Here is a 17,657-nt window from a genome sequence, read left to right as displayed (position 1 = left end):
CCCCACTACACTAGCTAGGCTGGAATCCAGAGGACCAGGAAATGCTCACCAAAAACGACTTTCTTGACAATTGTAGAGGTTCGCGATTTCGGGGTTCTCTTTAGTTGTGGTGGTTGGGGCCTGCCGTACCTCGGACGTGGTAGAAGACTGCACCTGTGTTGGGTCTTCAGTTGGGTTGAGTCCGCAGATGCAGTTAGTCGCTCGTTTGGATCTTACCGGGTAAGTACTCAAATTTCTTTGGTTAGGGCTAGTTTTCGGGTCTCTTTGTCCAACATCTTACCCAGGGGTAAGTCAGACTAGCCTGTAGAGTGGAAACAAGTCTTTGATTCGTGAGTTTTTCGGCGGTTGGTTTCTTGTTGGTCGCGGTGGCCCAATATTACCTTATTGGTGGTAATATTGGCTGGTGTTGGTTTCTGTAGGCCTCTGGTTGCCGCAATCTCTGTTTCTTCTTTCTTCCTTCAAGTCTCTGTTGATGGTCTCTCTCTTGAGCTGTACTGCACTCGACCTTGACTGTAACTTGGCTTCTGAACTCGACTCTCTTGCTGAACAAGCAGGCCTCAATTATACTACTTTGGGGCCTGGCTTATCTGACCGCCAAATCTCGGTTTCCTTTGTTAAATTTGGCGGGTTCGTTATTTTTAATGTCCTTTAAAACTTTAACGAGCTTCGGGGATGGCCCATCCAGACTTAATGACTTTAAGGGATGGCTCACCCAAACTTAATCGGCTTTTAACTGGTTTCGGGATTGCCTTCACAGAACAGAAACCCCACAGTGCAGATAGAGGCCATTTCGGCCCATCGAGCCTGCACCGACACATATCCCACCCGATCCCCGTAACCCCTACACCAACACATATCCCACCCGATCCCCGTAACCCCACGTATTTAATCCCCCTAACACTAAGGGTCAATTTATCACAGCCAATCAACCTAACCCGCGCATCTTTGGACTGTGGGAGGAAACCGGAGCACCCGGAGGAAACCCACGCAAACACGGGGAGAATGTGCAAACTCCACACAGACAGTCACCCGAGGCCGGATTTGAACCCGGGTCCCTGGCGCTGTGAGGCAACAGTGCTAACCACTATGCCACCGTGCTGCCCTGAAACCAATTTAAAATGCTAAACGTTTTTCAATCATTTTAAACTGACTTTGGACTGTGGTTTGTTTATAATAACTGTTGGGCCGATGTTCTTTTCTTTTGTGTGGCTGGTGACATGTCCTGTTTACCTGATACCTGGCTTGGGCGGGAAAACAGGCTTCATTGTCCTTATGTAAAACTGGGGCATTCTGACATTCCTCAGACAGTCCAATATCCAAACCTCAGTGTCCCACCCCGCCTCCCCGCTGTTCCAGCCTTTTGCGAGCCTGAACATGACTTTTAAACCAGCCAAATCTTCCTGGGATTTTTATTTTAAATTCCTTTTGCCCAATAACTCTATAAACAGTCCAAAAAGTCTCTTCCTTAAACAATCTCTTTATAATCCTTCTGTTTGGCCCAACCACCACAATTATCCTTTTTGCAGATTCCGGCCTAGAAATTCGGTGGGCTGCGCCACCAGTTAGTGCCTAAAGAGGGCACTCAGTGGCTTTAGCGCCACTGGCCACGCCTGGGGCGCTAATGGCGGCGTTAGCCTGTTGCGCTGCGCTGTCACCGATGACGTCATCGGTGTGCGCAGCGACCCGCTACCGCCCCAATCGCGATATTTGTTTGTGACCGCCTCCGCTACTCTGGCCGCAAATCGCGCCCGGTTCACGGGGCCTACCTGTGGCGGGAGTGGCGCAAATTAAGGTGGAGGTGCGGGGCGGCCATTTTTTTTGGCGGCCGCCTGCCAGCACCTCCGTCCCTGGCCTCCTGATCTCCCCCCGCGGTAGTGCCGGCTGTTTTCCGAGAGCCCAGCACTTCTCCTCGGTGCCGGGCTCTTTTGCCGGCACTCACGATCTCCGATCACGCTGGTGCAGGCCCCTCCCCCTTAAGAATGGGAGGAAGGCCTGCAGTACCGCAGCGCGCCGTGCCGCAGCGTGTGGCGCTGTGGCACATTGCGCTGCGATATTCAGTTTCAGCGCCCTAAGAGGGACGCGGAGTGCCTCGAGCAGCGCCCCGTGTCCCTCTTGAGGCGCTCAAGCTGAATTTCCGGCGGTCGCAACTGCTCCGATCGCTGCGCTAATTCCGGCGCCCAGGCAAGCTTGGCGCCCTGTTTGGGCCTCCACCGAATTTCTCCCCCTCCTTCTGTAATGTTCCAAAAATCGTTTAAAATGACTTTCCTTCTGTTCTGGGGTTGTGCAGAAATTTTCGAACCTTACAGCATACTTCAAAAAGTATTTAATTGGCTGTAAAGCGCTTTAGGATGTCCTGAGATTGGGAAAGGCGCTATATAAATGCAGGTCTTATACAGAGCTGGGACAGCGGATTGCCAGACACTGATTGAATACAGTCTGAATACAGGTGGTGATGGGTTGGCGGATCAATGTAAACATCCAAATTTCCCAAGCCTGGTTACTAAAGATGTATTTGTCTGTCGCTTTCTGTCAGGTTGCCCCCCACCAGGTGCTACTGATGGTGGCGGTGGATTCTTGGCGCTTGGCTGCTCCCTGAATGGCCCCTGGACAATCCCGGCAACCATGCTTGATGGAAGATTTTAATCGTAGGGACGGGAAAGATCGGTTGTGGTGAGCTGGGATAACCTGGAGAATCATTTCCTCAAGGAAGGATTTCTAAGCAGTGGGTAGGTTTACAGTCTAATGGCAGCTGAAATGAGGTTGAGCCCGCTCGGCAACTGTGAATCTGATCAGAACTCCAGGCTGCTCTCTATTTTAATTCTGCGATTTTAATCCTTTCAGGTTTTTAACACATTCTCAGCACAGACTCTGCGATCAGATAAATATTTTTTTTGTCTCAGTTTTCTCCGCGCGCTGCGGTACCTCACACAGCTGGCCGCTCTTCATATGTCAGCCATATTTGAGCTAGCTATTTCACTGTAGGGTGCATTGCAGTCTCGACCAAACGTGCCCTCACCACGATCCGCTAATGTAAACTTTCCACTCACTGGTCACTGGACATTGATATGGAACAGAACCCTGGCTAAATTCCCCTGGCTGATGTCCCCTGGCTGATCTCCCCTGGCTAAATTCCCCTGGCTGATGTCCCCTGGCTGATCTCCCCTGGCTAAATTCGCCTGGCTGATCTCCCCTGGCTGATGTCCCCTGGCTGATCTCCCCTGGCTGATGTCCCCTGGTTGATCTCCCCTGGCCGATGTCCCACTCCAGGGACACTGAGGCCCATCTCACTTGGGGTGTTCTGACCTGTAGAGCTCAGTGCCTCATGGGCGAGTGCGTTTGCCCATCATTCCATGGGGCGAGCTCGCAGGTGCTTGTTAAAGGGGCATGGTTTTCGCAATAATACAAGTAGCACATCTTTTCCCCTTTGCTTACAAATGCACGGAGCACTGACGGAGATCACGTTGTGAGGACAGGCACTCTGCTCAGTGTTCCAGGTGAAGCCTCACCAGAGCACTGTAGGGCTACAGCAGGACACAGGAAATTTGGACTTGACTGATTGCTCCATAGTATCTTCAGACTCACGTGAGCAATTCCATGGGGGGGGGGTGTGGGGGGGGGATCCACCGGTATAAAGTCTTCATGCAGCGCTGTCTGCCTTTGAGACACTGCTTACTGCACAGTTCAAATCAACAAATTGTTGTAGATTTACTGTCACAACTGGCGAGCGCAGTTATCGTACGTTATCAGTAAATGCTGCAGGCTGAGGGCTGGTTATCTATCTATTAAATAGATACGGCAAACGCAGCAAGGCCACTGACAGCAGCTGGGCTCCTTGCAAGCGTGGGTGGCAGGATCAGGGTGATATTGTTACGGCCCCATGTCTGACAGCTCTCCTGCCTAGCGAGGCTCATGCCGGGAGCTGCTGAACTTAATAAGTAGTCGGAGCTCAAGGGGAATTCTGTTTGCTCAAATGGTAGGACATTTGGGTACGTTCAGGGAACTGCGCCATATAAATGGATCCAAGAGTCAATTGGATGTGGTTCTGCGGAGAGAAGGTACTGGGGATATGGTGAGACGGTGGGACTGATCCATGAAAAGGAGACAGATCTGAAGTTTCCTAAAGAAATAAAGAAAGACTTGCATTTATATAGCGCCTTTCACGACCACCGGACGTCCCAAAGAGCTTCCCAGACAATGAAATACTTTTGAAGTGTAGTCATGTGTGTAGTAATGTAGGAAATGCGACAGCCAATTTGCGCAAAGCAAGATCCCACAGACAGCAATGCGATAGTGACCAGATCATCTGTTCTAGTGATGTTGATTGAGGGATAAATATTGACCAGGACGTAATGCAGAGTCAGAGGCGAGAATGCTGCCACTGAGGCATGGCCGACAGCTTCAAGATTCTCTCATTCTTTAGAACTGGCCAAGAAATGCCGATGAATTATTTTCATAGAATCATAGAAAGTCACAGCACGGAAGGAGGCCATTTCAGCCCATCGTGTCCGCGCCGGCCAACAAAGAGCTCTCCAGCCTAATCCCACTTCCCAGCTCTTGGTCCATAGCCCTGCAGGTTACAGCATCCCAAGTGCACATCCAAGTACTTTTTAAATGTGGTTAGGGTTCCTGGCTCTACCACCCTTTCAGGCAGTGAGTTCCAGACCCCCACAACCCTCTGGGTGAAGAAATTTCCCCTCAAATCCCCTCTAAATCTTCCCCCAATTACTTTAAATCTGTGCCCCCTGGTTTTTGACCCCTCTGCTAAGGGAAATAGGTACTTTCTATCCACTTTATCTATGCCGCTCATAATTTTATACACCTCAATAAGGTCTCCCCTCAGCCTCCTCTGTTCCAGCCTATCCAGCCTTTCCTCATAGCTAAGATTCTCTACTCCCGGCAACATCCTTGTAAATCTCCTCTGTACCCTCTCTAGTGCAGTCACATCTTTCCTGTAATGTGGTGACCAGAACTGCACGCAGTACTCTAGCTGAGGCCTAACTAGTGTTGTATACAGTTGAAGCATAACCTCCCTGCTCTTGTATTCTATGCCACGGCTAATAAAGGCAAGCATTCCGTATACCTTCTTAACCATCATATCTACCTGGCCTGCTACCTTCAGGGATCTGTGGACATGCACTCCAAGGTCCCTTTGTTCCTCTACACTACTCAGTGTCCTACCATTTAATGTGTATTCCCTTTCCTTGTTAGCCCTCCCCACCTTTTCAGCTCAAACAGCGCGGTGAATGTGTCGCGGAGTTGGTGCCGTTGGGAGGATCAATGCCTGTCGTGAGGGTGCGCGGTGCTAGCTGTGTCAGGGTTTATTGTTTGTTTTGCTGTCGGTAGAACCAGTTCCAGACCAGCTGGGCGACTGCACTGTTTCTGTTAAGTCCGTGAATGATTTAGACACGGACTAGCAGGAGTGAAAACAACAGATGTTTACTGGTGGAAGTCCATAACGAATCAAAACAACAGAGGCTCTCTAGCGCCTTTTATACAGGGGTGGTGACTGCCGGTACTGCAGTCTGAGACCAGTTATTCTCTTAAAGGTACATACACAACAATTCCTCCCCTTTTAGATAAACAGTACATAACATTCATTTAACAACTAATGATAATGAATTACAATCACAATTACTGTTGCTAGATACATTGGTTAAGTTTAAGCAATTATAAGTTCAGTCTTTGAGGAGGCTTCCTAATTCTGTCTGGATAACGCCTCTTTGGAGTATCAGGTTCTTCTGGCAATGTTGAGTCGGAATCAATGTCGTTGTTTGGTTCATCTGCTTCCAATATTACCGGTTCTGCGGTAGCTGCAATTGGAACGTCGATTCCATTACCAGGTGTATCAGATCGTGGTGTGGAGTTGACGTTTTCCAGTGACTCTAGAATCTGGTCAGCATGGCGTCTTACAATGCTCTCCCCAACGTCCACGGTATACATGAGAGGTCCTTGTCGTGTACAAATCGTTCCTGGCTGCCATTTCTCAGTGCGGTAGTCCCGGGCCAAAACTGGTTGACCTATCTTAAAACTCCTGGTCGGCCTTTCATTCATATTCTGAAACTGCCTGTTCTCCACATCTCTTCGGACGTTTGGCTTAACCAAATCCAAGCGGCATCGTAGTCTTCGATTGAAGAACATCATGGCTGGAGTTTGGTTGGTAACCGCATGTGTCGCATTCCGGTAGGCAAACAAGAAGTTGTCCACCTTGTGTTGTAGAGGTATTTCTTCATTACACATTGCCTTGATAGCCTTCTTGAATGTTTGGACAAACCTCTCGGCCAATCCATTAGTGGCTGGATGATATGGGGCAGATGTGTAATGCTTAACACCATTGTTCTTTAAGAACCTCCGGAACTCTTCAGACACAAACTGTGGTCCATGGTCAGAGCGAATCTGTTCAGGCAGCCCATTCCTGGCGAATATGGTTCGTAAAACTGCGATAGTTTTTTCCGTGGTGGTGGAGGACATTTTTATTACCTCTGGCCACTTTGAATGTGCATCCACCGCAATTAAAAACATCGAGTCCATGAAGGGACCAGCAAAATCAATGTGCACCCTTTGCCATGGAGATGAGGGCCACTCCCATGGATGCAGAGGAGCTTGTGGTGGGGCGTTTTGGACCTTCTGGCATCCTGCACAGCTCTTGGTCATCTCTTCGATTTCTCTATCGATTCCCAGCCACCACACAAACGCTCTGGCTAAGCTCTTCATTTTTACCCCACCCAGATGACCCTCATGAAGCTCATTGAGCACTCTATCCGTCAACTTAGGTGGAATTACTACTCTGGATCCACACATCAAGGTTCCTCTGCACACTGACAGCTGTTCTCTTCTTGACAAAAATGCTGGCAGCAGTGGTTCGCCATGTGCTGGCCATCCCTTCACCGTTAAATCATAGACCCGTGATAGTGTCGGGTCATTCCGTGTTTCCTTTTCTATGTTTGCATTCGTCACAGGGAGACATTCGACTATGGTCGAGTGGAATAACTCCATTGGATCCACTGCAAGGTCGTCTTCTTCCACCGTCGGCAACGGTAGACGTGACAATCCATCAGCATTTCCATGCTGTTTAGTTCCTTTGTACTCGATGTCATATTGGTGTGCCCCTAGGAAAAGGGACCACCTCTGCAGCCGTTGTGCTGTCATTATCGGTACGCCCTTCTGAGGGTTGAAAATGGAGACAAGAGGTTGATGATCGGTTAGTAGAGTAAATTTTTGACCGTGCAGATAGTGATTGAACTTCTTCACCCCCCACACTAGGCTGAGGGCCTCTCTGTCAATCTGGGCGTAGTTACGCTCGGCAGAAGTTAACGAGCGTGACGCAAAAGCTATCGGCCTCTCCAAACCATCAAGGAATTTATGTGACAGTACCGCCCCAATGCCGTAGGGAGACGCCAGCCTGATTGGCAGTGCTGGGTTGTAGTGAGCCAATACATCCTTCGAAGTGATTAAGTCCTTACTCTTCTGAAAAGCACGTTTACAATCATCGCTCCATTTCCATGCTACCCCCGTTCAGTGGATGCAGAATTGTCGACAAATTCGGCAAAAACTTATGATAGCAATTCACCAACCCGAGGAATGACCTCAGTTGCGACACATTTTCAGGTGCTGGGGCCTTAACAACCGCTTCAATTTTGTCAGGGGACTTATGTAACCCCTCTTCATCAATCACGTGGCCACAATACGATATCTGTTTCTTAAAAAATTCGCACTTGGGGCGGTTGGCTCGCAGCCCATGTTCCCGTAGTCTAGTGAGCACCTGTTCTAGGTTGTTAAACTGTTCACTGTCATCTTCACCTGTTACAAGGATGTCATCCAAGTAACACTGAGTCCCCGGAATCCCTTGCAGGACTTGTTCCATCGCTCTTTGCCATATCGCCGGAGCCGATGCTACTCCGAATACCAATCGATGATACTGGTAAAGACCTTTGTGAGTGTTTATCGTGAGATACTTCCTAGAGGACTCTTCAACCTCCATCTGCAAATATGCTTGTGCTAGGTCAATTTTTGTAAAACGCTTCCCTCCAGACAGTGAGGCGAAGATGTCTTCTATCCTTGGAAGAGGATATTGTACTGTGTGAAGGACAGAGTTCACCGTCACCTTGAAATCCCCACAGATGCGAATCTTCCTTGGCTCTCCGGACTTATTGCTTAACGTTTTCTTCATGACAGGAACGATGGGTGTCGCCCACTCGCTCCAGTCAACCTTAGACAACACGCCCGCCTTCTCCAGATTCTCCAGCTCTGCCTCGACAGCTGGACGAATTGCATATGGTACCGGTCTCGCTTTGAAAAACTTGGGAACTGCATTCTCTTCTATTTTTAACGAGGCGGTTACGCCTTTAAGCGTGCCCAGTTCTTGTTGAAATACCTCTTTGGCGTTAGCTAAGATTGTTGACAATCGTCCAGGAGTGACGTCTTCATCTTTTTTACCGTCCACCGTCATTGCATGAATGGAATGCCAATCTAAGTTTATCTTCCTGATCCATTCCCGTCCCAATAACGGTGGTCCACCATTTGGCAGTATGTAGAGATACAATTTCCGTATTTTCTTGCCATTGTATTCGACAGGCACCCTTATTTTTCCTCTGGGGTATACTTTTTGCCCCGTATACGTCGTCAAGACGATGGATGTCTCTCTCAAGGGTATGTGTGAAAATAGCTGCTCATAGTCTCGTCGATTCATGACGGTTAGCGCTGATCCTGTATCCAATTCCATTTTAACTTGGGACCCTGCTATCGTGAGGGTGACCCAAATGGTTCGGTGATCCTCTTTTGCGATTACATTGTGAAGTTTGAGACAGCTTAATCTCCTGTTCTCGGATTCACTATCGCTCATCTGGTCTTCGGAACTACTGTCCGTCATCTTTTGTACTTTCTTGCACGGTTCCTTAGTAGCCTTTTTGTTGTTGCTGGTCTTCTTCCCAGACCTACAAACTCGTGCAATGTGTCCAATCTTCCCGCATTGTCTGCATATTTTGTCTTTGGACCAGCAGTCCTTCTGGTCATGGTTAGTTCTGCCGCAGCGATAACATTTTGCAAATCCCCGTGTCATTTCGTGGGTGCCGTATTCCTGTGGTTTTTGTTGAATTTCTGCAGCTCCCCTGGCTGCTGCTTCATACGATACTGCCACGCTGAAAGCCTTATCTAGCGTCAGCTCTTTTTCTGTGAGTAACTTCTTCTGTGTTCCTTCACTCAGGAGTCCACAGACAAATTTGTCCCGTAGGGTATCTGCCAGTCCTGCTCCGAACTGGCAGTGCTTTGATAGCTTGCATAGTTCCGTAAGATACTCAGCATTGCTCTCATCTTTGTGCTGAGCTCTCCTGTGGAATTTAAATCTTTCTGCTATCAACAGCGGTGCAGGGTTTAAGTGCTCCTGTAGAACAGCAACAATTTCATTAAACTCTTCGCCTTCGGTTTGGCTGGAGTAATCAGATCCCGCAATAGGCCGTACATTCTAGCGCCCATTACGGTTAGCAATATTGATGCCTTTTTCCCCTCCGCTATTTCATTTGCCTCGAAATATACCTCGACTCTTTCCACATACGTGGTCCAGTCCTCTAATGTATTATCAAAAGCAGTGATACAGCCAGTCTTCGGCATCTTGCAAATCTAAAATGGCATCTCCCGCGCTTTGCCTTCTTCCCTGATTTAACAAAATGGCGCCTCCCGCGCTTTGTCTTCTTCCCCGCTGTTGTTAGCGCTGCTTTCCACGGTTTCCTGCACGTTAAATATTAATTCATTTTCTTTTATTATCTTCCCGTCGTGGAGCGGACCCTCTGGGACACTTCTCTCCTTCTTCTGAGGTCCGAACGCTGCCCAGCTTTGAAACACCGGCCGCGCCCTGTGTGCTCCACCCTCTCTCTCGCTCTTTGCTTCCCGACTCGCTGCCCGGCCCCGTTGAAAGGCCACCCGATCGAGCTTCAGCCCGCCGCAGCCCAGGAAGGATCAGAGCACTACCTGCCACCAGCCCGATTAGCTGGGAAACCACGGACCGAGGAACCCAGCCTGGCTCTGGAAAGTCGCTCCTGCAAAGCCTTGAACCCGATGATTGACGGTCGATGCCCGTTTCTCGAGTTTCAACGGCCTCTATTTTTTTTTTTTCTGGCTCTGACCTTCAACAACGTCGTCGGAGCTGCTGCTGAGTTGCAGGTAAGTTTGTTTCTTTACTCGTCGCCAGTGTTAAGTCCGTGAATGATTTAGACACGGACTAGCAGGAGTGAAAACAACAGATATTTACTGGTGAAAGGCATAAACGAATCTAAACAACAGAGGCTCTCTAGCGCCTTTTATACAGGGGTGGTGACTGCCGGTACTGCAGTCTGAGACCAGTTATTCTCTTAAAGGTACATACACAACAGTTTCCAGCACTGGAACAGCGTGCAGTATCTCTCCAGAACTCCACACACAGTTCAACGTTTCAACTCACACCTATATCACTTCCTATTGCTTAGTGTCAATAACTTGGATCGATGAATCTGATAGATCAGCATTTACCCAAGGCACATCAATGGCCCATGTGAAACTGTACAACGGTGACTGTTTTGTTTGTGTTTATGTGTGCATGTGCGTATGTGTCAGCTCATGTGTGTTTGTGTATACACGTGATTGTGTGTATGTTAGTGTACATGTGTGACTGTGTATATGCTTCAGACAATGTGTGAGTGTAAAGAAAGAAACAGGAACCTCCCTTTCTATCAAACCTCATCATGTCCTGGTTGTTACGTCCGTGTAATAATAAGAAAAGGACTGCAGAGAACGGTACAACAGATGTTTACTCAACGTGGTTCAAACTGCAACTGGGAGGATTTAAAATAATTTGGCAGGGGGATGGGAACCTAGGTAGTGGAAAAGAGGGAAGTCATATGAAGTCAGAAATAGATGGTAGAAAGGTGAGAAGCAATAAGCAAAGGAGAGAAACACAAAGGGCCAAACTAATTCATAATGAGAGTGTGAAAAAAGCAAGCCTGAAGGCTTTGTATCTTAATGCTAGAAGCATTAGGAACAAGGTGGATGAATTAGTTGTGGAAATAGAGGTAAACAAGTATGATTTGATTGGGATTACAGAAACGTGGCTGCAGGGTGGGCAAGGCTGGGAACTTAACATCCAGGGATATACAATATTTAGGAAGGATCGGCAAAAAGGTAGGGGAGGTGGGGTAGCATTGCTGGTAAAGGAGGGGATTAATGCAATGGAAAGGAAGGATATTAACTCGGATGAAACGGAATCTGTATGGGTAGAAATGAGAAATAGCAAGGGGAGGAAAACGTTAGTGGGTGTGATATATAGGCCTCCAAATAGTAATATGGAGGTGAGGGAAGGCATAAAAAGGGAAATTAGAGAAGCGTGCGATAAGAGCACAGCTGTCATCATGGGTGACTTTAATTTACATATTGATTGGACTACCCAAATTAGTAAAAATTCTGAGGAGGAGGAATTCCTGGAATGTTTTCGGGACGGTTATCTGGACCAATATGTCGAGGAGCCGACTCGAGATCAGGCCATTTTAGACTGGGTATTGTGCAATGAGAAGGGACTTATCAGCAATCTTCTTGTACGAGGCCCCTTGGGTCAGAGCGATCATAATATGATCGAGCTCTCAGTCGAGATGGAGAGTGAGGAAATTGAATCAGAGACTAAGGTCCAGAACTTAAATAAAGGGAATTACGAGGGTATGAGACGGGAATTGGGTAAGATTGATTGGGTGGTGTTTCTGGGGGGATTGACAGTGGATAGACAATGGCAAGCATTCAAAGATAGAATGGAAGAATTCCAGAACATGTTTATACCGGTTTGGCATAAAAATAAACCTAAAAAGGTGACTCAACCGTGGATAACGAGGGAAATTAGGGACAGCATAAAATTTAAAAAAAGGGCATATCAACTGGCAAAAAAAAGCACCAGACCGGAAGATTGGGGGCAGTACAGGATACAGCAAAAGAGGACAAAGGGATTAATCAGGAAGGGGAAAATAGAATACGAAAGTAAACTTGCAGCAAACATAAAGACAGACTGCAAAAGCTTTTATCGGTATATCAGGAGGAAAAGACTGGTAAAATCCCAAGTCGGTCCCTTGCAGTCCGATTCGGGAGAATATATAATGGAGAATAAGGAAATGGCAGACCAATTAAACTCATACTTTGGTTCTGTATTCACAAAGGAGGACACAAATAACCTCCCAGGAATATCGGCAAACATAGGGACTAATGAGAGGGAGGAGCTGACAGAAATTAGTATCTCTAGGGATATGGTGTTGGGTAAGTTGAGGGGACTGAAGGCCGACAAATCCCCGGGGCCTGATAAACTACATCCTAGGGTACTTAAGGAGGTGGCCCTGGAGATAGCAGATGCTCTAAGGATCATCTTCCGGAACTCCATTGACTCGGGAACAGTACCCGTGGATTGGAGGGTAGCTAATGTTACCCCAATATTTAAAAAGGGGGGTAGAGAGAAAGCAGGGAATTATAGACCAGTAAGCCTTACATCGGTTGTGGGCAAAATGCTAGAGTCCATTATTAAGGATAAAATAGCGGAGCACTTGACAAATGGGGAAAGGATCGGACAGAGTCAACATGGATTTACAAAGGGTAAATCGTGTTTGACTAATCTGCTGGAATTTTTTGAGGAAGTAACTGGTAAAATAGATGGGGGAGAGCCAGTGGATGTGGTGTACCTTGACTTCCAGAAAGCCTTCGATAAGGTTCCACACAAAAGATTATCATGCAAAATTAAGGCTCATGGAATTGGGGGCAAAGTATTAACGTGGATAGAGAACTGGCTGGCGGATAGAAAACAGAGAGTTGGAATAAACGGCTCGTTTTCGGAGTGGCAGGCAGTGACCAGCGGGGTGCCGCAAGGATCTGTCCTGGGACCCCAGCTGTTCACAATATATATAAATGATCTGGATCAGGGAATTGGATGCAATATTTCCAAATTCGCTGACGACACTAAACTAGGAGGAGGGGTGGGCTCTGATGAGGATGTCAGGAGGCTACAGTGCGATTTGGACAGGTTGGGGGAATGGGCGGATACGTGGCAGATGCACTATAATGTGGATAAATGCGAGGTTATCCACTTTGGGGGTAAAAACAGGAGGGTAGATTATTATCTAAATGGCAATAGATTGGGAGATGGGGAAGTGCAGAGGGACCTGGGTGTTCTTGTGCACCAGTCACTGAAGGAGAGCATGCAGGTGCAACAGGCGATTAAGAAGGCAAATGGTATGTTGGCCTTCATATCAAGGGGGTTCGAGTATAGGAATAGGGATACCTTACTACAGCTGTACAAGGTGCTGGTGAGACCGCATCTGGAGTATTGTGTACAGTTTTGGTCGCCCCATCTGCGGAAGGATGTTCTTGCCATGGAAAGAGTGCAACGGCGATTCACCAGGCTGATACCTGGAATGGCGGGAATGACCTACGAAGAGAGATTAAATAGTTTGGGCTTGTACTCACTGGAGTTTAGAAGATTGAGAGGGGATCTCATCGAAACATATAAAATTATGGCAGGCCTGGACAGGCTGAATTCAGAGAGAATGTTTCCAATGGCCGGGGAGCACAGAACCAGGGGCCACAGTCTAAAAATAGCGGGCAAATCATTTAAAACAGAGATGAGGAAGAATTTCTTCACTCAAAGAGTGGTGAGCCTGTGGAATTCCCTGCCACAGAGGGCTGTGAAGGCTAATTCAATAAATATTTTCAAGAGAGAATTGGATATATTTCTGAAGGCTAAGGGGATTAAGGGTTACGGAGAAAAGGCGGGGACGGGGTACTGAACTGGTAAGATCAGCTATGATCTCAGACGAAGATCAGCCATGATCTCATTGAATGGCGGAGCAGGCTCGAAGGGCCGAATGGCCTACTCCTGTTCCTATCTCTATGTTTCTATGTTTCTATGAAACAACAGATCCCTACTCAGCGTTATATACAGGTGTGGTCACTGCCGGTACTACAGTATACATGAGCTGTAGAAAGTAGTTCCCCCCTTAAAGGTACATACATTACAATTCCTCCCCTTTTAGATTAGCAGTACCATAACACTCATTTAACAATTAAATATCAAACTAATTACAATTAACACTTTTAACATGCAACATTAGCTGAAAATAGTCTATTTATAAATTCAGTCTTTGGGGAGGCTTCCTGGTCCTTTCTGGATAGCGCCTTTCCCGAGTGTCTTGCTCTTGGTGCAGAGGCGATTCTGGCCCCCTGTCGTCGGTTGGTTCATCAGCTTCCGATGCTACTGTTTCTGGGGTAGATGCGACCTGTATGTCGGGTTCATCACCAGGTACGTATGGGCGAGGCATGGGGTTGACTAGTTCCTGTGACTCTAGGATCTGGTCAGCATGGCGTCTCATGATGCTCTCCCCAACGTCCACTGTGTACATTAGTGGGCCCTGCCATGTGCATATCGTTCCTGGCTGCCATTTTTCTGTTCGGTAGTCGCGGGCCAAGACTGGTTGCCCTACATTGAAGCTCCTTGTTGGCTTCTCATGGATGTGCTGGAATTGCTTACTTTCAACATCTCTTCGTACGTTTGGTCTGAGCAAATCCAGGCGAGATCTTAACCTTCGGTTAAAGAACATCATGGCTGGGGCCTGGTTGGTGACTGCATGTGTCGCATTCTGGTAGGCGAACTGGAAATTGTCCACCTTGTGCTGCAGCGGAATGTTGTCATTGTACATAGCCTTTATTGCCTTCTTAAAGGTTTGTACGAACCTCTCAGCCAATCCATTTGTGGCTGGATGATATGGGGTGGATGTGTAATGCCTTACCCCATTCTTTTTCAAGAACCTCCAGAACTCTTCGGACACAAATTGTGGTCCGTTGTCGGAGCAAATCTGTTCTGGCAAGCCATTCCTGGCAAAAATGGTCCGTAGGACTGCAATAGTTTTCTCCGTGGTGGTGGAGGACATTTTGATAACCTCAGGCCATTTCGAGTGCGCATCCACGGCTATTAAAAACATTGAGTCCATGAATGGACCAGCAAAATCATTATGCACCCGTTGCCATGGAGATGAGGGCCGCTCCCATGGGTGTACAGGGGCCTGTGGTGGTGCATTTTGGACTTTCTGGCATCCTGAGCAGCTCTTGGTCAGGTCCTCGATTTGTTTATCGATTCCCAGCCACCACACATAAGCCCTGGCTAGGCTTTTCATTTTTACCCCTCCCAGATGACCCTCATGAAGCTCATTGAGCACTCTCTCCCTTAACTTGGGTGGAATTACCACTCGGGATCCACACATCAAGGTCCCCCGGCACACTGACAGCTGTTCTCTCCTTGTCGAGAATGCTGGCAACAGTGAGTCGCCATATGTTGGCCATCCCTTCACCGTCAAATCATATACCCGAGACAGTGTCGGGTTATTTCGGGTTTCCTTTTTGATACAAGCGTTAGTTACCGGTAGGTATTCAACTATAGTCGAATGGAATATTTTGACAGGATCCACTGCTGGTGCTTCCTCCGCAGTAGGCAGTGGCAGGCGTGATAGCCCATCAGCATTTCCATGCTGTTTCGTGCCCTTATATTCAATCTCATAGTGGTGTGCTCCTAGAAAAAGTGACCATCTTTGTAGTCATTGCGCAGTCATCACCGGAACGCCCTTCTTCGGATTAAAAATGGAGACAAGAGGCTGGTGATCAGTCAGCAAGGTGAATTTCTGCCCGTGCAAATAGTGATTGAACTTTTTCACTCCCCACACTAGGCTGAGTGCCTCCCTGTCAATCTGGGCGTAGTTACGCTCGGCTGAGGTTAGTGATCGTGACGCAAAGGCTATTGGCCTCTCTGAGCCGTCCGAGAATTTGTGCGACAGCACCGCTCCAATGCCGTAGGGTGACGCATCACAAGCCAACCGAATTGGTAATGCTGGGTTGTAATGGGCCAATACCTCTTTCGATGTGATTAGTGGTTTGCTCTTCTGGAAAGCTCGTCTACATTTGTCATTCCACTTCCATGGCACCCCAGTTTGCAGTAGGGTGTTCAGTGGGTGTAGTATTGTAGACAAATTTGGCAAGAACTTATGGTAGTAGTTTACCAGCCCGAGGAACGACCTCAGTTGTGACACATTTTCCGGTGCTGGAGCCTTGACTACTGCCTCAATCTTCTCTGGGGACTTATGTAACCCCTCTTTATCGATAACTTGGCCACAATACGAGATCTGTTTTCTAAAAAACTCGCATTTGGGGCGGTTAGCTCGGAGCCCATATTCCTGCAATCTAGTGAGCACCTGCTCCAGGTTGGCAAGGTGATCACTGTCATTTTCGCCCGTGACCAGGATGTCGTCCAAATAACACTGGGTCCCTGGGATCCCTTGTAGGACTTGTTCCATTGCCCTCTGCCAAATAGCCGGAGCTGATGCTACCCCGAATACCAGCCGGTTGTATTGGTAGAGACCTTTATGGGTGTTGATTGTGAGGTATTTTTTTGGTGCTTCTTCTACCTCCATTTGCAGATACGCCTGGGCCAGATCAATCTTAGTGAAGCGTTTCCCTCCAGATAGCGAGGCGAAAATATCTTCAATCTGCGGAAGTGGATATTGTACGGTGTGAAGGACCGGGTTCACTGTTACCTTAAAGTCCCCACAGATGCGAACCTTCCTTGGTTCCCCAGGCGTGCTGCTCAATTACATTTTCATCACAGGGACGATGGGTGTAGCTCACTCGCTCCAGTCTACCTTGGACAGTACACCTGAACGTTCCAGACTCTCCAGCTCTGCTTCGACGGCTGGGCGGATCGCATAAGGTACCGGTCTGGCTTGCGTTTTCTTCAATTTTAATCGTCGCTGTCATGCCTTTTAGTGTTCTGAGTCCTTGCTGGAACACTACTTTCGCGTCAGTTAGGATCTTTGACAGTCGCCCAGGTGTGATGTCGTCATCCTTTTTGTCAGCCACAGTCAGTGCCTGTATGGAATGCCAATCCAGTTGTATTTTCCGGATCCATTCACGTCCCAGTAATGGTGGTCCTCCATCTTGCAATACATACAGGTCTAGTTTTGGTGTTTTCTTACCGTTATATATAACGGTCACCCTTATTTTTCCTTTGGGGTAGACTTTTTGCCCCGTGTACGTCTCCAAAATAATTTTTGTGTCTCTCAAGGGTATGTGTGAGAATAGCCGCTCGTAGTCCCGTCGGTTTATGACTGTTAGAGCTGATCCTGTGTCCAATTCCATCTTTACCTGGACTCCTGCTATCTTGAGAGTGACCCAAATGGTTCGGTGATCCTCCGTTGTGATCACATTATGTAGTTTCAGACAACTCAGTTCCCTGCTTTTGGAGTCGTTATCACTCTTTTGTTCGTCTGAACTATTCTCCGTTATCTTATGTACCTTCTTGTACTTCCCTTTGGTCGGTTTCTTATTGCTGGTTTTCTTTCCCGACCTGCAGACTCGTGCTATGTGTCCTACTTTTCCACACTGTCTGCACACTTTGTCTTTGAACCAGCAATCATTCTGGTCGTGTGTTGTTCTGCCGCAGCGATAGCACTTCTCTGTTCCATATGACATTTCGTTTGTGCCATATTCTTGTGGTCTCTGTTGTATCTCTGCAGCCTTTTCAGATAAAAGCCTTTTCAGATAAAAGCCGTTTCTGGGTTCCTTCACTTTGAAGCCCACACACAAACTTGTCCCTTAAAGTATCTGCTAGTCCCGTTCCAAACTGG

The sequence above is a fragment of the Somniosus microcephalus genome, chromosome 24 (genome assembly GCF_052327205.1).
Source record: "Somniosus microcephalus isolate GS21.2 chromosome 24, FLI_Smic_1.0, whole genome shotgun sequence".
NCBI lineage: Eukaryota > Metazoa > Chordata > Chondrichthyes > Squaliformes > Somniosidae > Somniosus > Somniosus microcephalus.
The sequence above is the reverse complement of the archived record's forward strand: the minus strand, read 5'-3'. Positions refer to the sequence as shown.